Consider the following 17,622-nt stretch of genomic DNA (forward strand, 5'->3'; position numbering starts at 1 on the left):
TATGGATAATTGAAAGTGATGTTGTCTGAGTAATTTGCATGCTCTTTAGCGTTACTATATTGTTCAGGAGTTATTTAATTTTCTGTCACTCAATACCTCGGACAAGCGCACTCGGATGTTGCCAGCCGATGAGCAAAGTTGAGCAGTGGGCATGTTTTAACCTGCGTTGACATATTTTTCGCAAATTGACATACTTCACCACGTTTTATTTTCAGTTAGTTCTGTCTGAGAGGTAGCACGGAATATTGCGAATCTTTTCTTAAATCCACATAGCGACTTTTCAGCCATGCGCCATCGGGTCGTGCGTTAAATTACGTGCTCATTTAATTTGCATCAGTTCTAGTGAGAAAACTTTTTGACGTTTGTTTTTGTTTCGATCGCATTTGGGTGTTTTTTCCATATAGAGACAACTCGACGAAATGCTATATTATCTCAAGATAGACAATATTTGCTCAAAAAAAAAAATTCGATTGTTTTATGTTATAAATATGGGTCGATCACACGAATAATGCATTCCGTTAAAAAAATTCTTAAATATGTTCGTCGTATATTGTTTTTGTTTTATAAATTATATTGGTCAACACATGTGTAGCATATGTCGTAATGGGCGCAAAAAATATAACGAAACTAAATATGGACATGAACAAAACAAAATTTTCGTTAAATTTTCAATTTTAGATCCCATGTTTATAGTAATGGGTTCCTCTAAAACGCGTTTAAAATATAGGAAAATTTATATGTTTAATTTTTCTTCTTATAGTGTTTGCCAAAGTAATGGAACTGAAATATTCGATAACTCAACAGGTACATGCGGAAAACTGTAACGATTATTTTGAAATAAAGATCGTTGATGATTAATTGAAATTCGACAAAAATAAAAAATATCTTACCAGACCTTGGAGAACCACCAATTAACAGAATTAACAGAAGCAATAGTGATAAAAATACCTCAACATCGATGCGACAGATTTTATGTAAACTTTTTTCAAAAGACACATCGTTGATTAAAGGTAATATCACTCGGTGAAAATAAAAACGTGAAATCAAATTCTGTTGGAATAAGATTTTCCATTTTCATATATTATTGTTGTAAACTAAAAAAGAATTTGGATATAACGTAGATGTATTTTGACTAACAAAAGTGTATTTAAAGGTGTTAATTGTTAGTAACGTTAAATTATAATAATAAAAAATATATTAAACAACTATAATTTTTGTTGCGCACTTCGGTAAAAAAAAAATTAACGCATCTCAAAATATCCGGAAAAAATCACCTTCGATAATCCGTATTGAAAAGTTTGCCCTTTTGCGCTAATCGAGAGATGTGGTTTCTTTTAGTCATGCGATGCGCACTTCCCACGCGATGCGCATTCTGACGTAGCAACGTGCGACGTTGCCAATATGAACGTTCTTGCGGGCTGCATCAAAGTGGGATATGCGTTGAAAGAGCGCACTGTTACAAAATCCTCCATAACTCTCGATAGGAACAAAAATGAAAAATTATCAATACAGATTATTGAAGGTGAAAGATTGCCGCATAATTTGACATACGTTTTGAAAATTTTTAGCGTGAAGAACACAAGAAAAAATACAATTGAAAATTTCAAATAGATGCAAAGTACCGTTATTCACACAATTATAAAGTAAAAATATTTTTATAAGATAGTGCAAATATCATTCCATAAGTGTGCAAAAATTCATTGAATTATCTTCAGTAGTTTTTGAGATATAAAATTTACAATTTTATCATGCAATAAAGTTTAAGGGTTAATATCTTAAAGAAAAAAAGGAATTGTAACGAAATATTTATACCAAAAGCTATTCACCATAATCCCTATGCAATAAAATATATCTCATGAAGATCGGTGATTTTGCGAAAAATTCGAGGATCACTTGACATGGCTTTACTCACATACAAACGAATTATTGCTAATGCTCTGTTAATAAAATATCTAAATTCCTCAATCAATGCATTCTGGTGGGAAAACTGAATTTTCCTAAAGGGGATTTTTGACCTATACATGTATATTGTACTGAGGCAAAAAAACGATTTTTTTTTTTGAATAGAAATGAAGTTTATACTTTACTCAAATTTCCAACGCGACTGAGACATAAAAATCAACGCTTTTTCTGGAAAAAAGCGATACTAGCAGTGACACCATTCAAAGAAAATCAACAGTGAATATTTCCACACTTGGTTTTATTTCCTATTTAAGAACTATTGTGTTTTTTACATCCTAGATTGCATGATTCAGTGATCGAAACCCAAAACTTCATGAAGTATTTGAAATTATTAAATTAAAATTTGTGTTTGCTATTGAAATTGACAAAATGATAGTATCGCCCCTTTGACGATTGTTTACTTTTTCGGTCCCACCTATCAGCATTGAAGTATCGCCCTTACGTTTTTTTACAAACCCATTTTTACAATTGGTGGGGGTTTGGTGAAAATCGATCTTACTGTCCAAACGGCATAATTCCGAAACCGTAATTTTTGAAGTTTTAAAATTATGCAGAATTAATTTTTCAGAAAATAGTAACAGAGTTCGTGTTATCTAGAAATTTGAACGGCTTTTTTACAGTCCTTAGTGGATTAAAACGATTTGTTTGCTTTTAAATCCCAACGTTTCGACGCCTTGTTTGCGCCTTCTTCAGGGGAGACTATATTGCGGAGTAACAGAGTAGACGAATTTTACATTTAACAATTAAAATAAAATATTACAAGAACTTACAAAAACTGATTATCGTTCCTCGTTAATATCACTGACATGTAAGTGTATGGTCAATATATGGGGATTTTGCTTCTGGCACAAACGCTACAAATAATACACAATAAATTTAACGAGCTACACACAAACTTTGACTAACTATTTAAACTGAATCTGGACTTACTGCAATAACGATGAATTTACACATTTGGTTAAATATTCTTTGGCTATGATCGATCTTGTTTAGAGCAGACGTACAAAATGGGTGAAATATAGTTCTGTGTAGAAAGTGAAATGTTTCAGTGCTGGTATGGAATTGTTTCAAATAGAGCTTATGGTGGAGTGGACTTTTTGCGGGCGAAATAATTCTTTGTGGTGTGTAATATAGCTGCGTATATGACGCTAAGATTGTCTACATCTGAGCGACTGTTGACGGTATGGGGTGTATTAGTAATGTGACACATTTCTAAATATGGGAGAGACGATGAACGGAATGTGCGATCTACTATCGTGGTCTTCTCAAATGCGAACCTATGCTGGTATTGCATACAATGTTCTATTAAAGCTGTTTGTGCTCCGAGAGAGGCCACTCGGCTATCTGTTGTGGTGGTCTGATCTTGTATCAAATTATCGAGTTTGTTTACGTTGGACTTATGGCCGGATAATCTACTTTTTAACAAGTTCTTTGTCATACCAATATACACACCTGGGCAGCTATAACAGGGAATCTTGTAGACCACATTATGTTGCTGCATGGTATGAATCGGGTCTTTAACTTTGCTGTGAAGTGATCCTACGGTGTGTATTTGTCTGCTGGCTAATCTTAAAAAGCTGTAGTCATGCTTGAAAATGCTGATGATGCGTTGTGTCAGTCCGTGAATGCTGATTATGGATCGGTAGGTAGTGTTTAGTGTGGTTCCTGGATCACTGTCTGGCGGGACTAATGTTGCAGGTGGTGAGTCCGCCAACACCCGATGTGCTGGTTGGTTCGTGTTTTTAACGAATTTGTTGAGACTTTATTGTAGTCATGAATATTAACCTGAGAAAATTCACCATAAATACTTTTTGGACGATATACCGCCAAAATTATTTTATCAAATGATGCGCTGTTTAACGTTTGTAAAACTCATCGAAGATACTAAACCTCTAAAATTGGCGGTTTCAAAATGATGTTATCTTGACCTTAAATTACTGTTTTTGAACATTTGACCTATACATATAATTGGTCATACAACAAAAATCAAATTCTCATCAAAATCGATCAGGACCTGCTTGAGTCGAATGGAAATCGTCATTTCTCATAAATTTCTCTCTACATTCGGAAAGTGTTATCCTCGATCTTAATCATATTACGTTTCCGTCTCAACTCGACGCATTCCCAAAATAAAAACCTGTTTTAATCCACCTAGTGGTGTAATTGTGCTTTTCTGATTTGTCCAGACTACGATTCCATGGCTGGTTATGTTCAATACAATGGTGGAAATGAATAATACATGCTCAGTACGATTTACACATACATACAATGGATCGACAGCCACGATCTTGAGATACTATGTGATACTGAAACATCGCTTGATCGCCGCTGGTTTCAAGCGATGTTTCAGTATCACATAGTAAGATCCGGGAGGTCCGGGTCCTGCCGAAAATTTTCAACTTGTTACGAAATTTTAAACTAGTTTCAATTTTAAAGTAGCAACCACTCACTGCATACTCCCTCCGGGCCGGTATCATTGACGATTTTTAGAGTGATTGCATAACCTTTCTATATGAGAAAGGCAAAAATGTACCAAAGTCCAAAAAAATCAATTTTTGTCAAACATTATGTTTTTTCGAGTTTACATCAAATCTCGATGTTTCATGCATTATAAAGTCATTTGGCATCAAAAATACAAATTTTCATTTCAGATTATATGTGAATTTGCTGTGTGATTGCACTCTTCAACTCGTAACTCCGGAACCGGAAGTCCAATCAATAAAAAAATCAATTGCAGCCGATGGGAAGGTTGTACCTTTCATTTTAGACTAACTTTGTGCAAATCGATCCAGCCATCTCTGATTAACAGAGGTCACATTATTTTCAACATACACACATACATACACACAGACATTTTCCGATCTGAGTCGATTGGCATATGACACTCGGCCCTCCGGATCGGGATTAGATTGACGAATTTTAGAGTGAATGAGAAAGGCAAAAACATTTTAAGCAAATGTTGAAAGTTATGCATTTTTTTGGTGAGCAGTTCTATGTTTCATAGACATTTAATCAATTTTAACTTCGCTTCCTATTAAATAAAGACCATTATTACAGTACATTTCTACAAAAACGAGCTCAATTTGAAAATAAATCTGAGGATTATGATTGATTACAGAACTCTGGAATTTTTTATTGGAATGTTTTCAGGCAGGAATTTGATATTGATGCTATTAGACAACTGTGAAATCAAGACCAACAGATCAGTTACATATCAGGAGGACCCCATTCCGACAATTTATCAAAAGTCCTCATGATGCTTAAAATAACAGGTTATCAAACTACGGATCAGATATATGTTATTGTAATATTGAATTAAATCAGTCTGCATCAATAAATTTTCAACTTCAATCCAATATTTTTTTGGGTGTGGTGGGGAGTGTTGTATGGTGTTAAACCCAAAAACCTTCTCTTGGCTACGCCGTTGCTTGGAGTTATTTATTTCGCTTCTCATTTTCCGATATGTTTCAGATCGATCCGATGGTTATAAGTTAGAAAAATTGCAGTCAGAAGGTTCGCACAAATGAACATTTTTGCACTGATAAGTTATCAAGTTCCTTCCAGACAACTTGGAAGTGTTCGGTGATTACTTCTAGCGGTTGTAGATAGTAAAATGAAATACAAAATTCGTTTCATCGAAATAATGTTTAGCTTCTTTCAATGGATTATTACTATATTGAACAATAAATAGGCGACAAAGAGTAATCAACAAACAACAAGCCATAACTTTTAAAGTATTCAAAATAGATAATTGAAGTCTTCAGTAAAGTTATTCGCAAAAGTAAGAGCTACAAATTTGCTGAAGGCATCATTTCGATATAATCACTTCCAAGAAATTTTGTGAAAATATCTCACTCATAGGGGGATAAATCAGCAAAAGCACAATACCAAAAGAAAGGGCATATTGCCTCCATTAAATTCACCGAAGATACTATTGACACAAAATAAGCCGTTTTGGCGTTAAAAATAGATTACATGTTTTGGTCATATTTCTGGCAATGGAAATGATAAAAATCTTTCGTCCGCATTTAATGTTAAATATCTCTTTTGATAATAGTCCGATTTCAACAATCTATAGCTTGTTCGAAAGGTATTCGTTGAAGCTGTTTCAAAACATATAAATTGTTAATCTATATTGTCAATTTCGGTAGATAATTCAAAAAAACTGCAAAAAACGCCATTTTTACGCATTCAAACATTCATATCTTGGAAACTAAACATCAGAATCAAAAACAAATTAATAGCGTTCATACTGTTTTTTAGTTCTTTCATTTAAAATTGGTTTGGATAAGATCGGTTCAGCCATTGCTGAGAAACACGAATGAGAATTTGTCCGTTACATACACACACACACAGACACACACACACACACAGACATTGTCCCAAATCGTCGAGCTGAGTCGATTGGTATATAAGACTCGGCCCTCCGGGCCTCGGAAAAAATCTTGAAAGTTTGAGCGAATTCTATACATTTCTTTTATAAGAAATGTAAAAAACCTGTTTTAATCCACCTAGTGGTGCAATTGTGCCTTTCTCATTTATCCAAACTATGATTTAATGCCTGGTTACGTTCAATATAACATTGTGGATATGTCCATTACATTCTTATCATACTTGATGAGCATATATAAGTGCAAGACTCTCACGAACCTGATAAGCAACATGTCGCCACTGACATACTTGAAACAAATAAAAATATAATATTTATATAGCTTAATGAGCGTGAGTTCAATGTTGTCTTCCTGTTAACTCCACCATGAAGGAGAAGGGAAGGGATACAATTAGTGGGAGGTGGAGGATGCGTCGAGAACCTCATAACTTATTTTAATATACGGGGTGGATGAAGAGAATGCAGGTTGGTCTGAGAGGGGGGGGGGGGGTGAGAGAAGGGAGGGGTGAGAGATGGGAAGTGAAGGAGTAGATGAAGTGCTCAACACCGAACTTCATATTATACCTTCCATTTGAGACTAGTTTAATGAAAATTGGTTCAGTCATCACCGAAGTCGCTTTAGATCTGAAATATGCCCGGAACGCGGGACTTTCAGAATTATCCATAGTGGACAATACATTACAATAATCTTTGATTCACCATCAGTGATCTAGGCCTGTGAATCGAAGTAATTTGATGTTCATTTCAATAGATATTAAACCTATGAGGTGTTACGATTGTACCGGTTCATATGAGAAATTACTATGTGACCGCAATAACCAACCTGTAACTCTGGAACCAAAAGTCAGAACCGAATAAAATTAAATAGCGGTCATTGGGGGTATTATATCTTTCATTTGAAATCAAGTTTGTCAAAATAAGTTAAAAGTTTGATGGAAAATAGGTGTAACATTAGCTCGGGAACTTAGCGAGTTCCTCGGGGACATCAAGATCCGTTTTAGATGACCAATATAGTCAAAACTACTTTGATTGGTCACTAGTGATCTAGTCCCGCAAATCCAAGTAATGTTGAACGTATTTAAATTTGTATTACCTCATTCGGACATCATAGGGTTACCAGTTTATATGGGAATTTGCTGTGCGAACGCACTCTTCAATCCGTAACTCCGAAACCGAAAGTCCGATCAACTAAAAATTCAATAGCATCTTATGGGAGCGTTATACCGTTTATTTGAAACTAAGTTTGTGTAAATCGGTTCAGTTATCTCTGAGAAAATTGAGTGACATTATTTGACACACACACATACATACAGACAGACATTTTGCGATCTCGACGAACTGAATCGAATGGGATATGACACTCAGCCCTCCGGGCCTCGGTTTGGAAAATCGATTTTTGGAGTGATTGCATAGCCTTTCTTTATATGAGAAAGGCAAAAATCACATAGGGAAAAAATAAGAGTGGAAAATAACTGAAAAATATCGATTCATTTCGCGACAAGGATATGAAAAAAAAACGCGGTACAAAATTAACTGAACTGAAAACCCTATTTTACCATTAGAAGCAGAGTTGGTTTATCAGAATCGTATAAAAAGAATGATCGGAATTATTTGACTATTTTTTTCGAGAGTTGTTCTACTGGAGCTGTAAAGCTAGGTTTGCGGACAGGGTGAGGGGAAATGTCACGTATTGAAACACTGATTAAGGCCAATTGTAGCGGGCCGTGATTCTGAATATGATATTCACTTTACAGTTCAGATATGTGCGGGTGAAGTGATTTCGCGAGCGCGTGTATAATCGCGAAGGGCTCGAGCGTTTGTACGTTAATGTGTTCGATCGCGTGCGCATTTGTATATCGCGTGTGCTAACATGTACGTAACTTCGCGTGTATAAATTCTATTTCATAACCGTGTGCCGTTCGCATATTTGCGTGTGTTCTTGGATGATCACGCGCGAACCGTGAATCCGATACTTAATTTTTGATGTACGGTTCAGATGATAGGAGAAAGTGAGATCTTCCATATCACGAGTTTCCGGTCATGTCGCCATGGAAGGTATTGTCCAGTAGATATGAGCTTTATTTTTTGATTGGTCTAACTGAATGGACCTCAATTGCTAGGACATAGGACAATAATTTCCGGACGTGACCGATTCATGATCGCGAGAACACGCTCGTTTGTAGGTTCGCGTTTGACACCGCGTTTGAAACTTTCTAAGTACTAAAACAATTACCTTATTACCGGATTGTTATCAAGTTTGCGCGATCCCGGACGTAGGGTTGCGTGGTTAGTCGTGAACAGCTTAAGCGTTCGTATTCGGACCGTCATTCTGGTATTTAGTTTTCGTTGTACAGTTCACATTCTGACAGGGAGTTAGCCACCTCATATTACTAGAGTTCCCAGTCATGTCGCCATGGAACGTGTTGTCCAGTGGATATGAGAGCCTTTTTTAATTGGTCCAATAGAAACATGGACCTAGACTTCTGGTATCGAGGATAGACTTCCAGAAGTGACCGATTCATGATCGCGCGAGCGCGGTAGATTGCATGCTCACGCTTGAGACCGCGCTTGAATGTTTATGAGTGCTGAGACGCTCATATTACCACCGGGATGTTATCATGTCTGCGCGAACGCATTTGTATGTTAACGTTTTTGTCGCGTGTATGTGACTTCGCGTGTATAAATTCGATTTTTATGCCGCCATGGAACGTGTTGTTTAGTGGATATGAGCATAATCTTTTTGTTTGGTCCACCTTAAGGCATTGGACCTATGCTACTAGGACCGAGGATAGGAACTTCCGGACGAAACCGTCTCATGATCGCGCGAACACGGGCATTTGGAGGTTCACTCCTGAGACCGCGTTTGTGAATTTATAAATGCTAAACCGTTCACTTAGACATCGGGGTGCTACCCGTTTGTGAGATCGTGGGCTTAGGTGTACGTGGACGATCGCGAACGACCCGAACGTTTGTATGTGGACGTTGAGACCGCTTTTGTGAATTTATATATGCTGAAACGTTAACTTTATTACCAGAGTTTTTAAATGTTGGCGAGATCACGGGCGTTTGCGTTGTGACCAAGTTTGTGTTATCGCAAAGGCCACGTTTGCACGTTTGAAATGAGAGAGATTGTGAGTGTATATGAGAGAAAAAGTAATGTATTGTGTTAGTGAGCGTTAGCATGGATCTAATCTCGACAAATATACGCCAATTCCCCAGCACAGTCGTTCTTTACAAACAAAAGAGAAAAGCTTTTTCATTCGTTGACTGCTAAGCATCGTGCTTAGGTAACAACGGTTCCTCCAGAACCCCCTCCAAAGTGAACTGTGGAGCAATTTAAGATATAGCAATAAAAGAAAAAAATAACATGCCGAATGAAGAAAAAAACGGAAATAAATAAAGAAGAAGTGAAATTGATCGATATTGTTTTTGGTACACATGAGTAGTGGAAAAGCAACTACTAAAAGTACAAAAACTAGACTAATGAAGTAGAAAAAGAGAACACATGTAACATGCGACCATATTACTTGAATTCGTCTATATGCTTGCAAATGATACTGATTTATCATTAACGACAATTGCAGAAAGAAGAAGTTTTTCATGCTATGCTTACCGGGAAAGGATGATTCACATGCGTCGGTAAATTAATCGTACCTTAATATATGCAATCCGATTGTCCTGAATGAATCTCATCGCATACGCAAATTGAACACTTGTAAAAAGTGATCATCGAATCCCAAGAAGGATTACCCACTATTCTATCTTAAATGCCAGTACTGCATCCATTTCCTGACGCATCTGTCACAAATACTCAGACAAACACATGCACAGATAGACATACGACTAGCACATAACAATTGTACAAACATGAACGGGATTTATTAAACTAAAAGCAAACCAATGGACATGACAATAAAACATTTGCTCTTCGTGCTGATGTGACTCAAGGAAATTGATAACTGGATCTCGATTCTTCTCGCGAATTATCAATTCTCAAACTTCATACATGATTGCAGTCATCATTCCACTCAGACAAGACCGTGCGTTTTCCCTATGCACATTTAGTGTCCTTTGAAGTGGTTCCCTAGTGGGTCAAATAAGCACTAAATAGAAATTAGTTTGCTCAGTCCAAGAAATATCGACTCGATTGGCATCACCCGGTGGATAGATGAAGCCTTAGAATGTTATCAAATCAACTAACATTTAAAATAACGTGCGACAAAATATGTGCAATTTTGAAAATATAAAAGAAAAACTGCAACTTGTTTACAACAAAATAAGAACAGAAAAAATAGCGTCATAACCAAGATGGCTCATTATCATAGGTAGCACTGTTGATGAATTATTTAACCATAAAATGTGATAAGGAACACGAAAAAAATCAGCTGATCACCGCCCTGAAGTTAGAATCAGCCCAACTGTTGTTTAAATAAAAAGAAGGGGCTCACAAACTATGAAAACTTTCCCAAAGACATAACAAGGTTGAGTTGTTTAATTTTAGATAAAAGCTTAAATTCCTGCTGAATTTGCATACAGGAACACTGTGCGCTGTCTCAGAAAGACACTTTTGCTATTCAGAGAAGGAGTCCAACGACTCTAACGGAGCGTGTATCATCTGTTTTACCTGAAGGATATAATAAAAGGATGAATCTTCTTTTCTCGAACTGCCAAGAAAGGGACTTAAAATTTCTGCCTTAATAAAGGAACTGCGTGCAAAGCTAAATTTATTCCTTAAACATTTTGCTATATCATTCAGAATGCGCTGCGTTTTTGCTTCAGGTGAAGTATGGCTTACTTCGAACATAAATTTCAGTTTAAATGATTTCAACATTGTTCGCCTTGACCGAGACATCTCGTAGGTAGGAGTGTTTCTAAATTAAAAAGTGCAATCCTTTCTATAGAATTAAGTCCCCCGCTCGACTGCTGGCAGTGAGGCTGTAGCTTATCAAACGAACATTAAAGGCATTTGTATCACTTCAATAAAGAGGGTGGTGGAAATTTCCTATTGGGTGGCGCCCTCGTATCATTCGGTTGATGAGTTTCTGTAAACTTTTTTCAATTAATTAAGTTAAGTCAACTTCTTTAGGAGACGGAAGCATTATTGTATTGTGTTGTATGTTGCCTGGGAGAACTTAAAAATTATTTAAACTAACGGGCACAGTACTTTTTGAGTTACTTTATTGGTCCCAAATGCCTGTAAAAAATCGGGAGCAGTTGTTTGCTTTCCGGGTTTCGCATTGCATTCAAAATGGTATGGGATTTAATATGAGAACATCAACTATTTTGCAATAAGGCAGCAAATTTTAAACAATAAGGCAGCAAAGTCTAAATAACTCTTAGAACTTTAACTGACTTTCTCCTAATGAGATAATATTTTGATAGTCCCAAATGCCTTAGCTTGACGGTGCCCAATTCTTTTTTTTTCATTATATATATATATATATATATATATATATATATATATATATATATATATATATATATATATATATATATATATATATATATATATATATATATATATATATATATATATATATATATATATATATATATATATATATATATATATATATATATATATATATATATATATATATAAAGGTTAGCATGTGGATTTTTTTTAAATCAAGATAAAAATTCTTACAGCTATTTGGTACAGTTATGAAACAATTTGCGATGTGACCTGCGGCACAATACGGCAAACCATTTTCAAGAGGGCGTATATCGACAAAGTGAACCCTGCGAAAGCCACCCGAAACAGTTTCAATGGATGATAGGATTTAGTTCCAGCAACCACGATTTATACTGAATACCTTCCAGCACTCTAACTGCTACAAGTAAATAATCCTTAAAAGAATCAGCCCCGTGCTTTGGTAAATGTTTGCATTTAAATCCTTTGTCATTAACCACTCCGTCGATTTCAACTTTGCGATTCGGCACGTACACATGGTACAGGTCTCCAAAAGGAAACAATGTCATTTGTCTACCTCTGACTCGACAACATAACTCCTAAGCTGGTAGAGAAAAATCTTTGAAAAGAAAAGCACGACCGCGTGTTGCTGCATCAGATCTCGTGAAATCTTTAAAAGAAGTAATGAATTCTTATCCTTGGTCCGTAGAAGATAATTCACGATTCGATCAAGTTTAACGTGAAAGCTAGTAGGATCCACCATTTTTTACTATTGTAGGGTTACGACGCTCACTGATAGAAAAAAGACGGGGAAAATCACTTTTTTTATATTTGGGCAGTTTAACTTTTACGTCACCAACCCCCATTTCATTGAAATTGTTAAATTTCAAAATAATGGTTCTCAGCCGCGTTCCAACCAAATTTGATGCTTTTTTTTTTGGAAGCCATCACAAAATTTGTCCAATTTTAGAAACCGAGGCCATCTTTCCTGAACTGACCGTAGTTCCGGAAATATTGTTGGGAGTACTAGGAATACCCCCTTTCCGACAAGAAAAAAAAACTTTCATGGCGGTCTTCAAACCAGTCTTGCGACGCACAAAACGTGATGATTTTGTAAAACAAACGCATTGACCAACATTCTGAGGGTTTTGGTCGAATTGCCCCAATTCGGGGTATTCCGGGAACCTGGTTCCTCCACTTTTCGACTGATTATAAAACCCATCTTGCGGGGTGTCAAACTTTAAAATTTTGCAAAACAAGTCAACTGGAGACCATTTTGAGGGTTTTGGTCAAATTGAACACACCCCGGTATCTCCTCCGGTACAAAGGGACGTTTTTCGGCTGGTCGCCAAACCCATCTTGCAGCACTTCAAACGGCATGTTTTGACAAAACAAGCACACTGAGAGGCATTTTGAGAGCATTTGGACGAAATGGCAACACTGCGGGTTCTTTCGGGAACCGAGATTCTCCAGCAAAGTGAGCACTTTTGGACTCCTTTGAAACCCTGTCTTGTGGCATGTCAAACTACATGAATTTGTGAAACAAGTACGCTAAAAGATATTTTGAAGGTTTTTGGTCTAATTGGTCACACTCCGAGGTATTCCGGAAACCTGGTCCCTCCGGCAAAGAGAACAATTTTCGATGGTTGCAAAACCCGTCTTGCGGTGTGACAAATTCCATGATTTTGCTAAGCAAGTTCGGGATATCAAACTTCATAATTTTGCACAACCAGTGAACTGGAGAACATTTTGGTGAAGTTGCATACACCCTGGTTCCTTCGGCAAAGAGGACAATTTTCGACCAGTTTTAAAACCTGTCATGCGATATGTCAAACCTCATGATTTTGTAAAACAAGTACACGAAAGAATATTCTGATGGCTTTTGGTCTATTCGACCACATTCCCAGAGTATTCCGGGAATCTGGTTCCTCCGGCAAAGAAGACGTTGTTCGATCCTTTTGAAACCTTGTCTTGCGACATGCCAAAGTTCGTGATTTTGTAAAACTAATTTGCACTGGGTGATATTTTGAGAGGTTTGGTTGAATTTACCACACCTTGGAGTATTTTGGGATCCTGGTTCCTTAGAGAAAAAGTACACTTTTCGACGGTTATAAATCCCACCGTGCGTCATGTCAAACGTCATGATTTTGCAAATCAAGCATATATTACTATATTTTAAGATATTTTGTTCAAATTACACCCAGCCCGAATTTTAAACTGAATTTGGTTCTTCCTTAAAAGAAAAGTATTCCCGGTCCGTTGTGAAATCAGTTTTGTGTCGCATGTCATACAACATAAAAGTAGACCATTGCATTTGCAAAATCGTGAAGTTGGATATACCGCAAGACGGTTCCCGGAATACTCCAGGGAGTGGTCAATTAGATCAAAAGCCCCCAAAATGTCCTTCAGTGAACTTGCTTAGTGAAATCATGACATTTGCCGTGCCGCAAGATAGGTTTGCAACCAATCGAAAATTGTCCTCTTTGCCGGAGGGGCCAGGTTTCCAGAATACCCCGGATTTTGGCCAATTAGATCAAAAACCCTCAAAATGTCTTTTAGCGTACTTGTTTCACAAATTCATGCAGTTTGACATGCCGCAAGACATGGTTTCAAAGGGGTCCAAAAGTATTCGCTTGGTCAGAGGAACCCGGAGGAGGAATGGGCGGCGGTAGTTTTGGAAACCGCGGTTCATTTGACCGGCAGGCGAACAAGGGAGCTAGCCTACGCACACTGCAGTGGAGCAGCCCTGATCTGCCTGCGTTCGAGAAGAACTTCTACAAGCCGTCGGAGCAGATGCAGGGTATGTCCGAATCGGAGCTCACGAGATATCTGGCCGATCATGAGATTACCTTCAAGGGCAAGAGCGTTCCTCGTCCCAGTATGAGCTTTGAAGATTGCGGATTCCCCGTATCATGGATGAAGTTCGCAAGCAGGGCTTCAACAAACAAACAAACAACAGCTATTTAGGCCCAGGGAATGCTAATCGCATTGACTGGTCGAGATATGGTCGGAATCGCACAAACAGTCTCGGGAAAGACTTTGGCCTATATTGTTCCGGGTTTGATTCATATTATGCATCAGGATAAAGTACGACGAGGGGATGGCCCGATCGCGTTAGTGTTTGCTCCCACTCGAGAGTTAGCGCTGCAGATTCAGCAGGTCGCAATCTACTTTGGACAAAGGATGAACGCTAACAATACTTGCATTTTTGGAGGGGCCCCGAAAGGACCTCAGATTCGCGATCTGGAACGAGGAGCTGAAATAGTAATTGCAACACCTGGTCGTTTAATTGATTTCCTTGAACGTGAAATCACAAACTTACGTCGTTGCACCTATCTGGCTCTTGACGAAGCTGATCGCATGCTGGACATGGGATTTGAAACTCAAATTCGTAAGATTATGGGTTAGATTCGTCCTGATCGTCAAGTGCTCATGTGGGCTGCCACTTGCCCCAAGGAAGTTCGCCATCTGGCAGAGGAATTTTTTTACAGAATACGTTCAGATTAATATTGGATCGCTTAATCTTTCGGCCAATCATAATATCCTTCATATTGTGGATGTTTGCGAGGATTATGAGAAGGATCAGAAACTAATGAAATTGTTAACCGAAATTTCGGCCGAAAGTGATCGATCGAAACTAAACGCCGCGTAGATGACATTACGCGGATTATCAATCGTAACGGCTGGAGAGCCGTTTCGATTCACGGCGACAAATCACAGCAGAAACGTGATTATGTTCTGAATGGGTTCCGAAATGGTATCCTGGTGGCTACGGATGTCGCCGCCCGTGGACTTGATGTCGAAGACGTGAAGCTCGTAATTAATTACGACTATCCGTCGAGTTCTGAAGATTACGTGCACCGTATTGGTAGAACTGGTCGTTCTAACAATATCGGCACCGCATACACGCTGTTCACCAATTTCAACGCAAACGAAGCCGGGGATCTCACTCACGCCTTCAAACATCACTTTTATCGCATCATGGAACAAACGATCTACGTTTTCGATGACTTCCGTACCGCTGTTGCTCAAATCGATAGCATATTAAATTCCCGTCCACTCGTTCCCATTTACAATCATCCTGAAGACCTTAATGCCCTGACTCCTGGCCACTTTCTGGTGGGCGAGTCTTAATTCTAACTGCCGGAGCCGGATCACAGCAACACTCCAACTAATCGATTTAAACACTTCCAGGTCATGCAAAAATCGGTACAAGATCTTTGGAAGCGGTGGTCAAAGGACTACACATTGCTATGGTTCTGCTTAAACGTGACAACGTTCCTCCTTTGCCGTGGCCGTTGGGACGAGTCGACAAAGTTTTCTCTGGAAAAGATGGCATTGTGCGGGTAGTCAATGTCAGGACAGCTACAGGTATCTTCCAGCGATCTACGACCGAGCTGTGTATACTGCCCATTGAGATGGATGACGTAGAAGCAAAGGACTAGACTCACGACAACGAATAGTTGAACTGCGTAGTTCAACGGGCCCCGGCCTGTTACGAGCGCTGGTCATTGCCAGTATCTGTTAATTAAACCTAAAACTAATTTGCTCTTAACTAAATTGTAATCCTAAACTATAATATTCTATGAACTAAAAATCTATATATTAATTAAATGTAAACACAAATATATTACCCTGCAATTGAACACGCTACCTCAAATATCGATCTTACTATAAAATGATCACATATTTGCTTATCATTATTAAACACAAACACACATGCAAAATTTGTTAGCAATCGGAATTCTATTGTCAAACGAAGCAGGAATAAAACAGTTGAAATCACTATCTCGAACAGTACGGTCGATTTTCTTTACGCCGTCACAGATCCAAACGTGTTATCGTTCCATGTGCTACCGCGATAGGCACAATTGTCTTTTTATAAAATATATTTCTACGGCTCATCGCCCTACGTACTAATCAAATCGTCCAAATAATCTTAAAATGGCTTTCAGTTTGCTTGTTTTGCAAAATCATGAAAATTGAAGTGCTGCAAGAAGGATTTTGAAACCAGTCGAAAATCGTCCTTTTGTACCGGAAGAACCAGGTTCCCGGAAGATCCCGGGGTGTGTCCAATTTGACCAAACACCCTCAAAATGGTCTCCAGTGCACTTATTTTGCAAAATTATAAAGTTTGACACCCCGCAAGACGGGTTTTATAATCAGTTGAAAAATGGAGGAACTGGATTCCCGGAATACCCCGGGTTGTGGCCAATTCGACAAAAAAAACCCTCAGAATGTTGGTAAATGCGTTTGCTTTACAAAATCATCACGTTTTGTGCGTCGCAAGACTGATGTGAAGACCGCTATGAAAGTTTTTTGCTTTTAAGAAGGGGTAACCCCAGTACTCCCAACAGTTCCAGAAAGATGGCCTCAGTTTCTAAAACTGGACAAATTTTGTGATCGTTTTCAAAAAACCGCATCAAATTTGGTTGAAACGCCGCTGAGAACCATTATTTTGATATTTTATTATTTATTTATTTATATAGGTCTTCGACTATTAATCGCACAGACTGGCTTATCAACTAATCCTAATACTAAAAGTACATCTTGCAACATTAAAATCGAAAAAACATGAAACTTGATTAAACACACGACAACATACATTTAACGGGTTGTTTCGTCCGAATTGCGTACGGCACAACGGTAAACGGAAAAAGTCCACTTGGCGTGTTTGTCTTCTAGGTGCATTGAAATTAAGTTGACCCAAGAGTTGGCTGCTTTCAATGTTCCCGTCCAGGATGTCAAAAATAAGCATTCGTTGATGTTTGATTCTCCTGTCAGCAAGCGTAGGCAGGTGGATTAATGCGCAACGTTGCACATACGGCGGTAAACGAACTGGGTCGGTCCAAGGTAA

The 17,622-nt window shown here is 38.0% G+C and overlaps 1 protein-coding gene and 1 pseudogene across 11 annotated transcripts in view; one reads left to right on the forward strand and one right to left on the reverse strand.

The window, feature by feature from the left end:
* LOC131690758 (collagen alpha-1(XVIII) chain) overlaps positions 1-17,622 on the reverse strand; it is a 1,092,580-nt gene that overhangs the window by 934,859 nt on the left and 140,099 nt on the right. The window lies entirely within an intron of this gene.
* On the forward strand, positions 3,548-16,210 carry LOC131692655 (uncharacterized; annotated as a pseudogene).

This window comes from Topomyia yanbarensis, chromosome 3 (genome assembly GCF_030247195.1).
Source record: "Topomyia yanbarensis strain Yona2022 chromosome 3, ASM3024719v1, whole genome shotgun sequence".
NCBI lineage: Eukaryota > Metazoa > Arthropoda > Insecta > Diptera > Culicidae > Topomyia > Topomyia yanbarensis.